The sequence below is a fragment of the Balaenoptera musculus genome, chromosome 15, assembly GCF_009873245.2.
Source record: "Balaenoptera musculus isolate JJ_BM4_2016_0621 chromosome 15, mBalMus1.pri.v3, whole genome shotgun sequence".
NCBI classification, from domain to species: domain Eukaryota; kingdom Metazoa; phylum Chordata; class Mammalia; order Artiodactyla; family Balaenopteridae; genus Balaenoptera; species Balaenoptera musculus.
The window spans coordinates 13,416,174-13,431,841 of record NC_045799.1 but is presented as its reverse complement, the minus strand read 5'-3'; the positions used below and the strand labels follow the sequence as shown (position 1 = coordinate 13,431,841).

At 38.6% G+C, this 15,668-nt stretch overlaps 1 protein-coding gene across 6 annotated transcripts in view; it reads left to right on the top strand.

Moving 5' to 3' along the window:
• Nucleotides 1-15,668, top strand: part of NCOA3 (nuclear receptor coactivator 3) — a 122,169-nt gene that overhangs the window by 54,857 nt on the left and 51,644 nt on the right. For 5 of the 6 annotated variants that reach the window (XM_036825433.1, XM_036825427.1, XM_036825430.1 and 2 more), the window contains one exon: nucleotides 7,666-7,747. The exons of the other annotated variant lie outside the window; for it this stretch is intronic. The gene's annotated coding sequence lies outside the window, so the exon portion shown is untranslated. The remainder of the gene's footprint in view (nucleotides 1-7,665; nucleotides 7,748-15,668) is intronic. 6 annotated transcript variants of the gene reach the window in all.

Genomic DNA, 15,668 nt, shown 5'->3' with positions numbered 1-15,668 from the left:
CAGCTGCAATGGTAGGCATCTTTCAGGAAGTGACCTTGGCTTGTATTAATCAAATTCAGAACACACAAAAAGCTTCTTGCTAACATGCTGACTTGATGTAAAATTTTATCGCATCCATTTTCTTTCAGAATGAGGCCATCTTGTAAAAAGAAGATGTACAGACTCCTCCAATTTAATACATTAAAAAAGCTTCTGCAAACCATGTTTAAAAAAACACCTAGATTTTAAAAGTAAAGACTCTTTATAGACAAATATGCATAAACCTAGATCATGAAGGTTTGGGAGTTGTTACTAGAAAATTACTTGTTTTAATGCTGAATTAAAAAAAAAATCCCTCTACATTAGGATCAAGTTTATTTACTATCTTAACTACATTAAATTGCTGTGGAAAATTTATACCTATGAATTTATTTTGGGGCCCTTTAGTAGTTATATATTAAGTAAGATACTTTTGTATATTGGTTATCTTTGAGTGTTCAGAAATGACTGTGGTGTCTTACTCTGTTGGTTTGGGTAAGAAGACTAATGCCCTACACGGAATCATTTTCTTAGGTAGTGGTACCACCTACAGGGCCTTATAAATATAACTTAAAATTAAGTCAACAAGACTGCTAAAATTCGACCACCTATTGTATTAATGAGAAATATTCTAACTACAAATTCACACAATTGCTTATTAGTATTTAACTGATCATTATGATAGAGCAGTTTCACTTTTTCACTTTTATCATGTAACGCGTCACAGAAATCTAGTTTTTAAATGTAGGGTGGTTAAGGTGTGTATAGTACAGATGTTCATTTTAACCTTGATCAATGTTAAATATAGAATGTTGGAAAGAGTAATGGATTAGTTTACTGATGTTTTCTGCATTTGGGAGAAATTTACATTAAAAAAAAAAGAATTGGATAGTAGTTGAGTCTATTGCCAAGGGGTTCACTCTTGAGTTTATTGTACATAGTCACTTCTGTGTACCGAACTGTTTGAGGAGAGAAATACAGGAAAAGAAAGCTTAAACCTTAGGAGCTGTACCTGCATTTTGGTAGATGTACAGTATGAAAAGTACAGGCATGTTGCACGTTTATATTAATGATTAGGAGAGGAGGTGGAGAATCTATGCAAATAAAAAATTGGGGTTAGATAAATACTTTGATTAAATGTCTTCAATATCTGAGTTATTTTTAAAGCATTTACTGGAAACATAACCAGCATTATCTTTCATCATATTATAAATTGTTCTTAGAATTGCAGACTCGTGGAGATAAATCTATCTCTTTAACTTGCCTAAGTTCACTCTTTGTCTCCATACCAGCATTAATGATTGGTTTGTTAGATACTACAGGATAATTTCAAGGAAAATTACTCGATCATTTCTCCCCTCAAATACCTGTTTAAAATACATGGTCTTCAATAAAATCATCACCTTGAACTTAAAATGTTCTTTGCCTCCTCCTCTGCTACCATCCCCCCTCCTCCAAAAAAAAAAAAAAGGGAAAAAGGAAAGCCTTGCAAGAAAAGGAATACAGGCAATCTTGGTGGCCAATGAGTTAATGTTCATTTGCAGCCTGAGGGTCAGCGTACAGTCTCTGTTTCCTGATTGGCTGCTAAAAGGTGAAATTGAAACCACTGTAAACTTTTGACCCTGTAGCAATTCTTGTGGAACGCCTTCCACTGGTGGAGCCCAGAGCCTCAGCTCACCTCTCCACCCAACCCCTCCCACCCCCTTTCCTGTATTTATTTTGTGTGATCGTGCAGCACTGCATGCAGTTTTTCCAGGAGATGGGGGAGAGGGAGGTGGAACAAGCACCAGCAAGCGGCTGGCTTCATGCCTGTTTTAGCAACCATGTCATTACTAACTACAGCTCAGCCAGAGATATGGGGCTTGTTAATAAACTGGTCTGCCAACCGGATTATTTTAGTTTTCTCCTTAATCTCAAGGTAATTTAAAAAATGCAGAATGGTTATATTTACTGCCATTGTTCATCAGTGGATAGTATCTTAGTGCAAGCAAAACGTATGGCATGATTTCCTGAATGTGTTGAGTTAAAAATAGCTTTCATATTCAGCAACCTTTATACACCCCATTAATGTTTCCTCTGTCTCTCACGATTTTTACACAAATAACTAACATTTTACAAAAGTTTTTTCTTCTTTGCTTTTGTCTTTTGTTATAAAGAAACTCAAATGGCATTTCGGTTCTAACTATGGAAAATAATTGCAGAAGTTATCTGTATATTCAAATTTTGTTAATAATTCTTTCTCCCCCCCTTTATTTTTTCTTGGCTGAGGTAAATGGTTTTGGATTTGTCTTTCATTCACGTGTAAATGTGCTTTATAGTTACCACAGCAATCCTATGAAAAAGGCAGGGCTGCCCTTCTCACTTCTCTCCTTTAATATTATTATCAGAGTCTGTGTCTTCATCTTCTGGTTCTTCCTTGTATCCCTGGTCTCTGGTGCAGTGTAGCAGGTTGATGCTCAGCAGATGCTTACTGAATGAACACAGTTTTCATTTCGGAAACTATAGTGGTTATTCGTACCTGCTTCTCCTTTCCTAATTAGCAGCAGGAACCGTATTTTGCTTATACTTTTGAGTGCCTGTGTAGCGCCTGACATCTAATAGGTGCAGAACAAAAATTTAAGTGAATTAGATGCCTCCCACAAGATCACTTTATGAATCTGAACTTCCAAAAACTAGGTTTTCTGAAATCAAGGCTTCTTTTTTAACTGCCTCATTTAAATTTTCAGGTTGGCTCCACATAGAACTAAACATTTATTATAACTTATTAAATGACTGTGTAGAATAAATTACGACAAATCAGCTTGCTCCTTTCTAGTGTACATCACAGGATAGGTGGTAATACATGTCAGGTTTTTTTTTTTTTTTTTTTTTTTTTTTAACCCTGTCCTTACTTTACTAGGCCTGTGTATGCTGTAATTTGAAATAATTCCTGCTCCCCTTGTCAAAAAGATTATGGTATTTTTGAAAGTTTGTCATCAGTGTATTACCAATGGTCTCTTGGGTACCAAATACATTTTTCCTTATTTACTTGAACACATAATTATGGGCTAAATAATAAATTTTAAAGAGAAAATTCTTTTTATTGAGTTAAGTTTATACAGCTTCAAAAACAGTAGCATCTTTTTATATAATTTTAAATTTTCTTTTTTTAAAATAAATTTATTTATTTATTTATTTTTGGCTATGTTGGGTCTTTGTTGCTGTGCGCAGGCTTTCTCTAGTTGTGGCGAGCAGGGGCTACTCTTCGTTGCGGTGCACGGACTTCTCATTGTGGTGGCTTCTCTTGTTGCAGAGCACGGGCTCTAGGCATGTGGGCTTCAGTAGTTGTGGCTCGCAGGCTCAGTAGTTGTGGCTTGTGGGCTCTAGAGCACAGGCTCAGTAGTTGTGGCCCATGGGCTTAGTTGCTCTGCGGCATGTGGGATCTTCCCGGACCAGGGCTCGAACCTGTGTCCCCTGCATTGGCAGGCAGATTCTTAACCACTGCACCACTAGGGAAGCCCTTAAATTTTCATATGGTATTAAACTTATATCCTTTTTTCCCCTTTCATTATAGCTACAAATTGGTTGCAGTTGATTGTTGCAAGTAAAATCTGGTGTTACAGTTTTGACAAAGGATATATTTATTGCTTGGTAAATAATCTCAACTGCAAAAAAATTTTTAGTGTATGCCAATATTATGTAATCTTTAAGTAACCTGACATTTAGTTGGTGCACAAACTTACTCTGTAGTGCTTTGAAGATGAGTGGGCAACAGCTGGCTTTTCCCAAAGATGGTGATTCCCCATCTCTATGATTTTAGGGAACTGAGGAGGGAGTACCTGGGAGTCCTGCCTGCAGCAGCATGGAAAGAACAATGAGTTTAATATGATTAGTAGTAGAATCCTTGCCCCCTTCTATGTTCAACAGCAAAAGAAAAACACATTCAGTAATATTCAGCGGCCTCTTTTTGTCCAGTTGATGTTTCCAAGCATCAGTATCATGTAGTTTGGATTTTCCTCTCTGTCATCTCCCCTCCCCCAGTTTGATTCTTTGTTCTGGCCTCAAGGCACACCTCAGACTAGCTATTAACGAAGCTCAGTTTGATCTCCCCCAAGCCCCGATAGCTTTCTAGTGGTGCAGGTTTTGATAATATGGATCTCATCAGTCACCTTTATGTTATTTATAGTAGAAAAATTAATGTCATACCCTGCCCCCTCCCCCACTGCGATATTTAATATTTTGGGGTTGTGTCATTCAATTTTTATGTCGGTCTGATTTGACTGTGTGTGTGTGATTGACTAAAGTCCAAACTACGAAAAGGGGTAAGGATAAGGTTGTTTTTTGGCTGTGGCGCGCGGCTTGCGGGATCTTAGTTCCCCAACCAGGGACTGAACCTGAGCCCTCCACAGTGAAAGCGCAGAGCCCTAACCACTGGACCTCCAGGGAATTCCCAGGATAAGCTTATTTTTGATGAAGGTAATAAGTACAGTCCCAGGAAATCTGCTTTGATTGTTGCCTTTGAAGAATCTTGGTTCTAGGCAAGTTAACTGCAGTTCCCCAACAGTTCCATACTTTACGGGATCCTGGTATATAGTACTTTTTAGACCATCTGCTCCTTGCAGGTTCTTGGTAGGCAAGCCAGTCATTGATCTTTGACTATTTGGGGACCTCTCTAATCCAACTGCATACCTCCTGGGAGAGGAGAATTTTGTAGACGGTGTTCCTTTGGGTCCTGGGGGTTATGGGGTACAGATTGGCTGGGTCAGCACTCCTTTGGATAGTTCTCTCCAGCAGTACAACAATATTTGAGTATTAAGCTCTCTCGCCAACCTTTCACGTTAGGCAGCAGACTTGTTTCCCGGGTTAGTCATTAGGGTACTAGGTACATTCTGACTCAAATTCCTTTTCCTTCCCACCCCTCTTGTTCTTAGGTACTAATGCCACCCCACTGACCCCCGTTAGACCCCCAAAAGGGGCAACAACAAAAGAACCATTTCTGAAGTGAAACTTGATTTAAAATTAGGGCCAGAAAACCTTGGATTTTCTTTACAGGACTTCTGCCTACCTTTTCCCCCTTCACTGTCCTCTAATTAAATTGGATATAAAAATTCAAGTTATAGGGACTTCCCTGGTGGTCCAGTGGGTAAGACTCCATGCTCCCAATGCAGGGGCCCTGGGTTTGATCCCCGGTCCGGGAACTAGATCCTGCATGCGTGCCGCAACTAAGAAGTCCACATGCCGCAACTAAAGATCCTGTGTGCCACAATGAAGATCCTGTGGGCCACAACTAAGACCCGATGCAGCCAAAATAAATAAGTAAAATAAAAATTAAAAAAAATTCACGTTATAAAACATTGAATTCATTTAAAAACTAAAACTGATGATTGTGTTTTCTCTTATTTTTTTTATTTCACTGTGCTTGGTAATTCTTGTTATATTATGTGTCAGATAGTCTTGTTTGGCTAATAATTGTTTTTATTTATTGAGCATTTATATACTAGGTACTAATAAGTAATTTAAGCATTTTCACTTAACGTTCGCAAGAGCCTTAGGAGGTGTGATAGCCATTTTAAGATGAGAAATCTAAGGCTCAAAGATGTCTTTAGTTGACCCAGGGGTACCTAACCAGTAAGTGAGAGAGCTGGGAGTTGGTTGAGTCTAGATCTGGTGGGCTCTGAAGCTTCTGCCCTTTAGCCATTATGCTAACAACTAGCTATACTATTGTGGATTGGAAGATGTAGTCCAAGAACCACCTTACTTCTGGCATGTTTCTCAGTTATAAGCTAGAGACTACTGTGCTTATCAATAGACCTGGTACTAGATATATCAGTTCCTTTTATAACTTTAATTGCATGGCACTGATAGATTACCTGGATTTTCCTCTTCTCCCTTTGTGATCCACATTATAATGTGATGTCCTTCCATCCTCAACCCCCATTCCCCCATTTTCGCACCTTTAATTTGAGTTTCAAAAGTGCAACAGACCCTTCACATCATGCAGCTAGATTGTGGTTGGTTGTCTTCTATATGCTACATGCGGATTGGCCATGGCTGTGATGTATTTGTTACTTGGAACTTGTGAATATATCATTTTTTTCTTCCATCCTTTCTCAACAGACCTGCCAATTCCGCTATTAATTTAAGGGCATAGTTATGGTTCTTGTCTTTATAGATATCTCTAGAATTAGCAATAGTTAGATTGTTGCTTTATTGATACATTTGGAAAATCATAAGGTGATTTTGAATCTTTGAATCTTTGAATGTTTTTATTGGCTCACTTTTTTGTTGCACTAGAGCCTGCTCCACATATCCTCAAGTGCAAAGTCTGATGTTCTTTATGTTCATGTATTTATTGCAGTTTATTTTGAAGAACTGCCCCTCACTTACCTGTCTCCCATTTAAAATTATTTTTTGTTGGTGACTCAAATGATGCACCCTTTCGTAGAGGGGAAGAAAATATCCAGGGCTTTTTTTTGCTTTACCCTTCTCCTTGCTTGCTTTATCCATCCATCTGGTGGGTATTTATCTTTTTTGGACTTCAGTATTTAATTAGCTTCTGACAGGATATTTATATTTAATTAATCAATTAATCAATTAATCGATTAATTAATGGCTGTATTGGGTCTTCATTGCTGCGTGCGGGCTTTCTCTAGTTGCGGCGAGCAGGGGCTACTCTTCGTTGTGGTGCACGGGCCTCTCATCGTGGTGGCTTCTCTTGTTGCGGAGCACGGGCTCTAGGTGTGCGGACTTCAGTAGTTGTGGTGCACGGGCTTATTAGTTGCTTCGCGGCATGTGGGATATTCCCAGGCCAGGGCTCGAATCCATGTCCCCTGCATTGGCAGGCAGATTCTTAACCACTGCGCCACCAGGGAAGTCCTATATTATTTTAAATTGTTAATTTGTTGAACATTCCTTTTGGACTGGTGGGAACGTCCCAAGTCAAATTACCCAGCTGGTTTCATCACTTTTCAGGACTTGAAGGTGATCTCCTTTATCTCCACTTTGTGTTATCCATGTTTACAAACTGTGACAGACTGTATTGTGTATGCCCTGCTTGATTTTTATTTTTTTTATTTAAAAAAAATATTTTTTAGCAGAAGTAGTAATATATGGCAAAATAAGGCATCGAGCTCAAATTCCCAGGAAGAGGCCTTATACTTGATAGCTTTTTTTTTTTTTTAAATTAATTTGGTTGTATTTCTTTTTGTTTGTTTGTTTGTTTTTAAATTTATTTATTTATGGCTGTGTTGGGTCTTCGTTTCTGTGCGAGGGCTTTCTCCAGTTGCGGCAAGTGGGGGCCACTCTTCATCGCGGCGCACGGGCCTCTCACCATCGTGGCCTCTCCCGTTGCGGAGCACAGGCTCCAGACGTGCAGGCTCAGCAATTGTGGCTCACGGGCCCAGCCGCTCCGCGGCATGTGGGATCCTCCCAGACCAGGGCTCGAACCCGTGTCCCCCGCATTGGCAGGCAGACTCTCAACCACTGCGCCACCAGGGAAGCCCTTGATAGCTTTTTGTTGTTATTGTTTGCTTCTTATGTCCAGGGAAGGGAAAGGTGGGAAAAGTTATTTTGTGTGTGACTAATAATAGTACTTATATAAAGAAAGGGCAATAAAAAAATCAACACCCTTTTCTTTTTCTTTTTTTTTTTTTTTTTTTTTGTTCTCAGGATCAAAATACTTGCTGAACAGTGGAGTCAGAGACCAATAAAAATAAACTCCTACTTGAACATCATCTGACTGGTTAGCCAGGTAATTCAGTTTTACTTTGGATCTTTTGTAATTTTCTGACTTCACCCTCTGAAGGTACTGCCCTCTTCGTGATTCATGGTTTAATCTTAAGCTTATTTTATGTGTCATGCTCTCCTCTTTAATAATACTATTAGTTGAATGAAGGGACTTGGAATAAGTGAATATATATGTGTATTCTATATACAAACAAATTTTGGGGGAAGGGTCGGAACTGTATGTTACGGTTTAATATGAGACGCTATCACCTGCCCACTGTTTCCTTATGTGTGAATATTTTAATGGCACATAGTCAAAATCTGAATCAGCCCCACCCATTTTGACTATTTCACCTTGTGAAGACCAGTTTCACCGGATTGCTTGTGCTGGTGTGCAACATTTCATCTAACTCCTCTCCTGACTTTTATTATTGCATCAGAATAGGAAAAATGAGAATAGAAAAGTTGTCTGATAGCTAAGAAAGCGGTTATGCTTTTCTTAGCTAGTTAAATTTCTTTTTGCTGGTAACATTATTATTCTCTTGGTTAGCTAGGCTTGAAATGTGAGTCATCTTTGAATCCTACCCCCCTTTGATATTTTTAGTAAACAGGTCTTATCTGGTTTTCTGTTTTCATGTCTCCTGTATTTGTTCAACTTTCTGTTACCAATCTTAGCTTCCTAGGCCAAGACCCCTTAATTTCATGCTTGTGTTTGTCCAAATGTCCCTTAACTGTTTCTTATCTATAGTGTTTCTGCCTACTTGAAAGTTTGCTAGAAAATTTTCTTAAATATACCCCTTTAACCAAGCCTCTTTTCTGTTCTAAGCTTTGTGCTACTGGTCCCTGGCTTACAGAAAAAAAAAGTACAAACTCCCTTCTCTTGTATTTGAAACAGTCCTTTGGGAATTTATCTAAGCCTCCATCCTCAGCTCTTGCTATTTCCCTATAAAATCCTTCAATTAATTATGGTATATACCCATTATATTCTGAACATAGTAGAGAACTATCTCCATAGTATTTATCTTAAAAAAAAAAACTTTATTTGGAAATAATTTCCAATTTACAAAAGTTACAAAAATAAGAGTATGAAAAACATCTAGATATCCTTTAGCCAGATACACTCTCTGGTTTTATTATTTGCATTCATGTGTGCTTTTACTCTTTCCTTCTCTCTCTTTCTCTCTCTTCTGAACTATTTGAGGGTATGTTATGTATAGTGTGCTTCTTTCCCCTAATATTTCTGCTTTATAGGGTCATTCTCTCATATAACCATTGTATAGTTATGAGCTTCATAAATGGATGTCGATACAAATGTATCCAGACAAAATATTCCAATTTTGTCAGTTGACCTAATAAGGTCACTCACAGCATTTCCCTTGCTTCTTGTAACAGAAACCAGTCTCTGGTCAGATACTGCATGTAGTTATTATTTTTCTTTAGCCTCCCTTTTCCTGGTATATTTCCACAGCCTTTCTTTGTCTTTTATGACATTGACATTTTTGAAGAACACAACCCTTCCCCTCCCTTATTAGAATGTTCTTCATTTTCTGTTTGTCTGAAGTTTTCTTGCAATTAGAATGTGGTTATGCGTTCTTGGCTGCAATACTGCATAGGTGATGTGATCCCCCGAGAAAGATGCACAACTTCTGGAGGCACATGGTGTCTTCTGTCCCTCATTGGGATGTTAACTTTGATCACTTGGCCAAGGTGTTGCCAGATTTCTCCACTGTATAGTTTTTCCTTCTTTTGCAAGCAGTAAGCAGTCTGTGGGGGAGACAATGCTGGTACCACGATTCTCGTCACAATTTGCCCTAGATTTAGCATTCATTGATGATTCTTGTCTGATCTAATTTTTTACCGTAATGGTTCCAAAATGGTCATTTTCTCATTCCATTCCCAGTGGAGCTCTTTTAATCACACTCCTGTTCCTTGTGGAGAACAGTATTAGAGACCAAGATCCCTGGGTGGTGGAGGGTAGGTGTCCTTGTTGCTTCTGGGTTGTCTTCTCTTCTTGACCCTTACAGTGGACACAGCTAGGAAATATATGAATGTCTATACACGTACATACATAAACATACTTGTTCGTATATACACGTTCATAGCAACATGAATATATGTAGTTTAGAAATCATGAGTTTATGTCAGTATGTCCAATTTCACTCCACATCTACAGGGTTCATTCTTTGCACCTCTCATTTCATATTTTTATGTCCGTTTTTTTAAAAAAATTTTATTTATTTTTGGCTGCATTGGGTCTTTGTTGCTGCGTGCGGGCTTTCTGTAGTTGCGGCGATCGGGGGCTACTCTTCGTTGCGGCGCGCAGGCTTCTCATTGTGGTGGCTTCTCTTGTTGCGGAGCATGGACTCTAGGGTGCGCGGGCTTCAGTAGTTGCGGTGCACGGGCTCAGTAGTTGTGGTTTGTGGGCTCTAGAGCACAGGCTCAGTAGTCTTGGCTCGCGGACTCTAGAACGCAGGCTCAGTAGTTGTAGGGCATGGGCTTAGTTGCTCCGCGGCATGTGGGATCTTCCCGGACCAGGGATTGAACCCATGTCCCCTGCTTTGGCAGGCGGATTCTTAACCACTGCGCCACCAGGGAAGTCCCTTTATGTTCGTTTTTATGCCATGAGAACTCTGGTTCCCAACATTGTCAGTACATTTACTGTTTTGTTCTATCCTATAATACATCTAAAATAATTTCAGAATTGCTTGACCATTTCACTACAGTAAACAAACTTACTTAAGGTGAGTGAAGAATTTGTATATAGTTCTCCACTTCCCCATAACTGTCTTGCCCAAGACTGAGAGTAAATCCTGGATTCTTTTTTAATTATTGATTGATTGATTTATATTTATAGTTAATTTATTTAATTTATTTATTTGGTTGTGCCGGGTCTTAGTTGTGGCAGGCGGGCTCCTTAGTTGTGGCATGAGAACTCTTAGTTGCGGCATGCATGTGGGATCTAGTTCCCTGACCAGGGATTGAACCCAGGCCCCCTGCATTGGGAGTGTGGAGTCTTAACCACTGTGCCACCAGGGAAGTCCCCCCCCACCTTTTTTGTAAGATTTGCATATTTGTATTTCTTTTTTTACTTTTTATTAGAGGAGAGTTGATTTACAATGTTGTGTTAGTTTCAGGTGTAAAATCCTGTATTCTTAAATTACTTGAATTAGTCCTCCCTCCTCCTACCTTCCCTTCCTTCCCCAGTTTTATTTCCCACCCTTACTTTCTGCATAATGTAGTTATGGTATTTGTTTGAAATGAAATGAGATTTATTTATTTGTATGCTTGAGTTTCAGTTTGTTTTAAAATGCTCCTTCCCATTCTGATTGGTTATGTTTTGATTATGTAGAATATGAACACATTTTCCAAAGTCAAAATTTTACAGAAGATACACATTCCCTTCTGTATCCTTTCTACCCCATTTTCCCCATTCTTGGAGGAAACTATCTTCAGTGTTTTCTGAAGTATTTCCTTGTGTTTCTTTTTGTAATGACAAGCAGATATATGTATAATATATTTTATTTTTTCTTTTTGTTTTCACAAAAGGTAGCATACTATATACATTCTTTTGCTCTTCGCTCTTTTCACTTACTGATATCTCCTGGAAATAATGCCATATCACGCCAAAGGGATCTTTCCTATTCATTTTTAAAAATCATGGTAAACTTTACATAACATAAAACTCACCATTCTGACCACTTTTAAGTGTGCGGCTCAGGGGCATTAAGTCCCTTCACACTGTTTGCAGCTGTCCCCACCATCCATCTCCAGAATGTTTTCATCTCCCTACACTGAAAACTGTGCCCATTAAACACCAATTCCTCACTGCCTCTTTTCCCAGCCCCAGTCTCATTTATTTTTTACACAGATGTATAGTTTCCATTATGTGCATGTAGGTTATTCAGTCAGTTTCCTATGTATGGATATTATCTAGGTTGTTTCCAGTATTTTGCGATTAAAATAATGCTGCAGCGAATAACCTCATGAGTATATATTTTTATATTGTTGGGGTTGTACCTTCAGGATAAATTCTTGGAAGTGAGATTGTTAGGTTGGGGGGTAAATGCATATGTAGTTCTTGTTAGATATTGTCAAATTACACTCTATAAGGATTATACCATATGGATTCCCACCATCATTATGTGAGAGAGCCTGTTTCCCCACAGTCACACTGTAAAAGTTCTTTCCCTCAGCCTGTTTTTTTAGATGGATCCACATTTTTGTGTCAGAAGTTACTTTCTTTTTATTGCTGAGTAGTATTCCATTGTGTTTCCTATTTTTGGCTGCTATGAATAAAGCTTACAGGAACATTAAAGTACAAGTCTTTGTTTGGATTTTTTTTTTTCCTTCTTGAGTAAATACCCAGGAGTGTAATTGCAGGGTCTTCTGTTAAGGGTGTGCTTATATTTATAAGAAATTGAAACTGTTTTCTAAAGTGGCTTACCATTTTATATTCCACCTGCAATATATGAGAGTTCAAGTTCCACATATATCTCTTCTTTTATGAAGTGTCTGTTCAAATTTTGCCCATTTTTTAAATTGGGTGGTTTTCTTATTGTATGAGTTAAAAAAAAATGTTCTGGATACAAATCCTTTTCAGATATATTTTGAGAGTATTTTCTTCTGGGCTTTGTCTTCCCTTTTCATTTTCTTGATTTATCAATTTTTTTCTCTTAGGATTAATCCTTTTTTAATGTACTAAGAGATCTTTGCCTATTGTAAGGTTATGAAGATTTTTCTGCTTTGTTTTCTTGTAGAAGTTCTATAGTTTTAGCTTTATATTTAGGTCTGTGATCCATTTTGATTTAATTTTTGCATATGGTGTGAAGAAAGGATTGAGGATCAGTTTTTTAAAATATTGACATTCCATTCCATGGCTATTTATTGAAAAGACTCTCCTTTTCCCATTGCATTGCTTTTGGTAACTTAATCAACTAACTCTGTGTGTGTGTGTGTGTTACATAAATACATACACAAACATATATACATACATATATACATACTTACATATATATATGTATATATATATATACACACACATATATACATATATATAAAATCAGGATCTATTTCTGGTCTTTATTCTGGCCATTGATTTGTATATCAGTCCTTATGCCCACATATATTGTCCTGATTCCTGCAGCTTTTATAGTAAGTTTTGAAAGTAGGTAATGTGAGTCTTTCAACTTTTTCTTCTTTGCCATGATTGCTCTGGGTAATCTAAATCTTTTTTATTTTTTTTTTTTTTAAACTTTGGGTTTATTTATTTATTTGTTTGTTTGCTTGTTTATGGCTGTGTTGGGTCTTCGTTTCTGTGCGAGGGCTTTCTCTAGTTGCGGCAAGCGGGAGCCACTCTTCATCGCGGTGCGCGGGCCTCTCATTATCACGGCCTCTCTTGTTGCGGAGCACAGGCTCCAGACGCGCAGGCTCAGTAATTGTGGCTCATGGGCCTAGTTGCTCCGCGGCATGTGGGATCTTCCCAGACCAGGGCTCGAACCCGTGTCCCCTGCATTGGCAGGCAGATTCTCAACCACTGCGCCACCAGGGAAGCCCAATCTAAATCTTTTGATACAAATTTCAGGGTCAGTTTGTTAGTCCCTACAGTTTTGTCAGTCACTCTGAGAAACTGCCGTGCAGAATATATCCAGCTTGGCCATCCTGAATTCTGGTTATTATCTTGTCCATTCAGCAAGATTGCTGGGCTCTGTTTGGGTTCCTTATCCTTGTGCTGTGATCTGGAAAAATTGCTTCCTGGTAGGAAGCCTGGCTGGTAGTAGGGCTCATGTTGTCATATTGGTCCATCTCCCCCCAACTCCCAATTGTTTTCCTGATCTCAGGGACCACAGTTTTTCACTGCTTGTTCTCTGGTATCTGAATATAGTTTGTTCTTATAATTTGTTCAGTTCATGGTGGGATGAATCCTATTATTCTCTCTTGGTCTAAAATAGAAGTCCCACAGTTGATTCTTGAGTTCATTTAAAAAAAAAAAAAAAGCCTCTTTTCATCCTTTGCAAAAAGGTACAGAAAGATGTCTTTATTAACCATATAAGCTTCTTTGAGCGTATTTTATTTTATTTATTTTTTTGGCCACAGCATGCGGGAATCTTATCAGTAGTTCCCCTACCAGGGATCGAACCTGTGCCCCCTGCAGTGGAAGCGCGGAGTCTTAACCACTGGACCGCCAGGGAAGTCCCTGAGCGTATTTTATTGAACAACTTCTGAGACCAGAGGATTAATTTCTCTCTGGAAGTTTTCCTGAGGAATATAGGATTGCATTTCTAAAGTCTCTTTTATTTGTTCTTGTATATCTTGAGACTAGGAAACCAGTCCAAACAAACTTCTAGATTTCACTTGCAGTCCTATAAATATGAGTGAAGTCATCTCCTCTCCCTGTTCCTCAGATTTACTAAGTCTCTGGCCTACTTTTGAGGCTAGTCCCTATAAGCCAAGAATAGGTACCAGGCCCATAGGTATTGACTTATAAAGTGTGAAGTCTTTGCTTGTTAATGATGGGCTTGTCATGCCTGATTAAATGAGAATAATCTCAATTATGACATTCATGATATGGACTTGGTTGTTCAGTTATCGTGATAAATAGGTTGACAGATGTTTATTAAACCTATGCAGTTAATATTATTGACATGAAAAGTAGAGAGACTCAGTTTTTACTTTTTTAAAAAAATTTATTTATTTATTATTATTATTTTTTGACTGTGTTGGGTCTTTGTTTCTGTGCGAGGGCTTTCTCTAGTTGTGGCGAGTGGGGGCCACTCTTCATCGCGGTGCGCGGGCCTCTCACTATCGCAACCTCTCTTGTTACGGAGCACAGGCTCCAGATGCGCAGGCTCAGTAGTTGTGGCTCACGGGCCCAGTTGCTCTGCGGCATGTGGGATCTTCCCAGACCAGGGCTCGAACCCGTGTCCCCTGCATTGGCAGGCAGACTCTTAACCACTGTGCCACCAGGGAAGCCCAGTTTTTACTTTTATATTTATTTTTTTCCCTGAAATTTGAGGACATCGGATCGGGTGCCACTTAAGATGTTTTTCTGTTTATTTTTATTTTATTTTATTTATTTTTACGGCTGCGTTGGGTCTTAGTTGCGGCATGTGGGATCTTTTGTTGTGGCACGCAAGCTTCTCTCTAGTTGTGGCGTGCGGGTTTTCTCTTTTCTAGTTGCGGCGTGCAGGCTCCAGAGCGCGCGGGCTTAGTTGCCCCGCGGCCTGTGGGATCTTAGCTCCCTGACCAGGGATTGAACCCCCATCCCCTGCATTGGAAGGCACATTCTTAACCACTGGACCACCAGGGAAGTCCCTGAAGTATACTTTGAAAAACACCTGTGAACTTGCTACTTGAACTTAAGAACTGGAAGGTTTTTAGGTGTATCCGCTCCCTGTGTGTTTCTTCATGAACTCATCCTGCTGCTATCCCAGAAGTCACAGTTATCTTTAATTGTGGTTGCTTTTTAAAAACGTTTGAGAAACCATCACGTGTGTGTTCCTGAACAATGTTTAGTTTTTCTTGTTTTGTAGCTTTACAAAAATATAATGAATGTAATGTACTTGCTTTTTTACTTTTGGTTGCTTGTAAGATTCTACCATGTTGTGTATGATTTATTTATTTTTGCTACTACTATATTGTATTCTTTTATATGGCTTTGTTAGAATTTATTTTTTAAATTTGGGATTGAACATTAGTTTCCTCTGGCTTTTGATGTATGAATGATATTTCAGTGAACATTTTTGTGTAGGTCTCTTGTTGCATAGGGAATTGTTATTGCTGTAAAGTTTTTAAACATAAACTTGATTTTTAACTGCTGATGTAATAAATTTACTTTTCATGTGGAACTTCTTTAGAAAAAAGTAAATTTTCTTGCTGAAATAGCCCTATGTTTTATAAGCTAATTTATCTCATACTAGTCATTTATTGTTTATCACAGGATTTGCAGT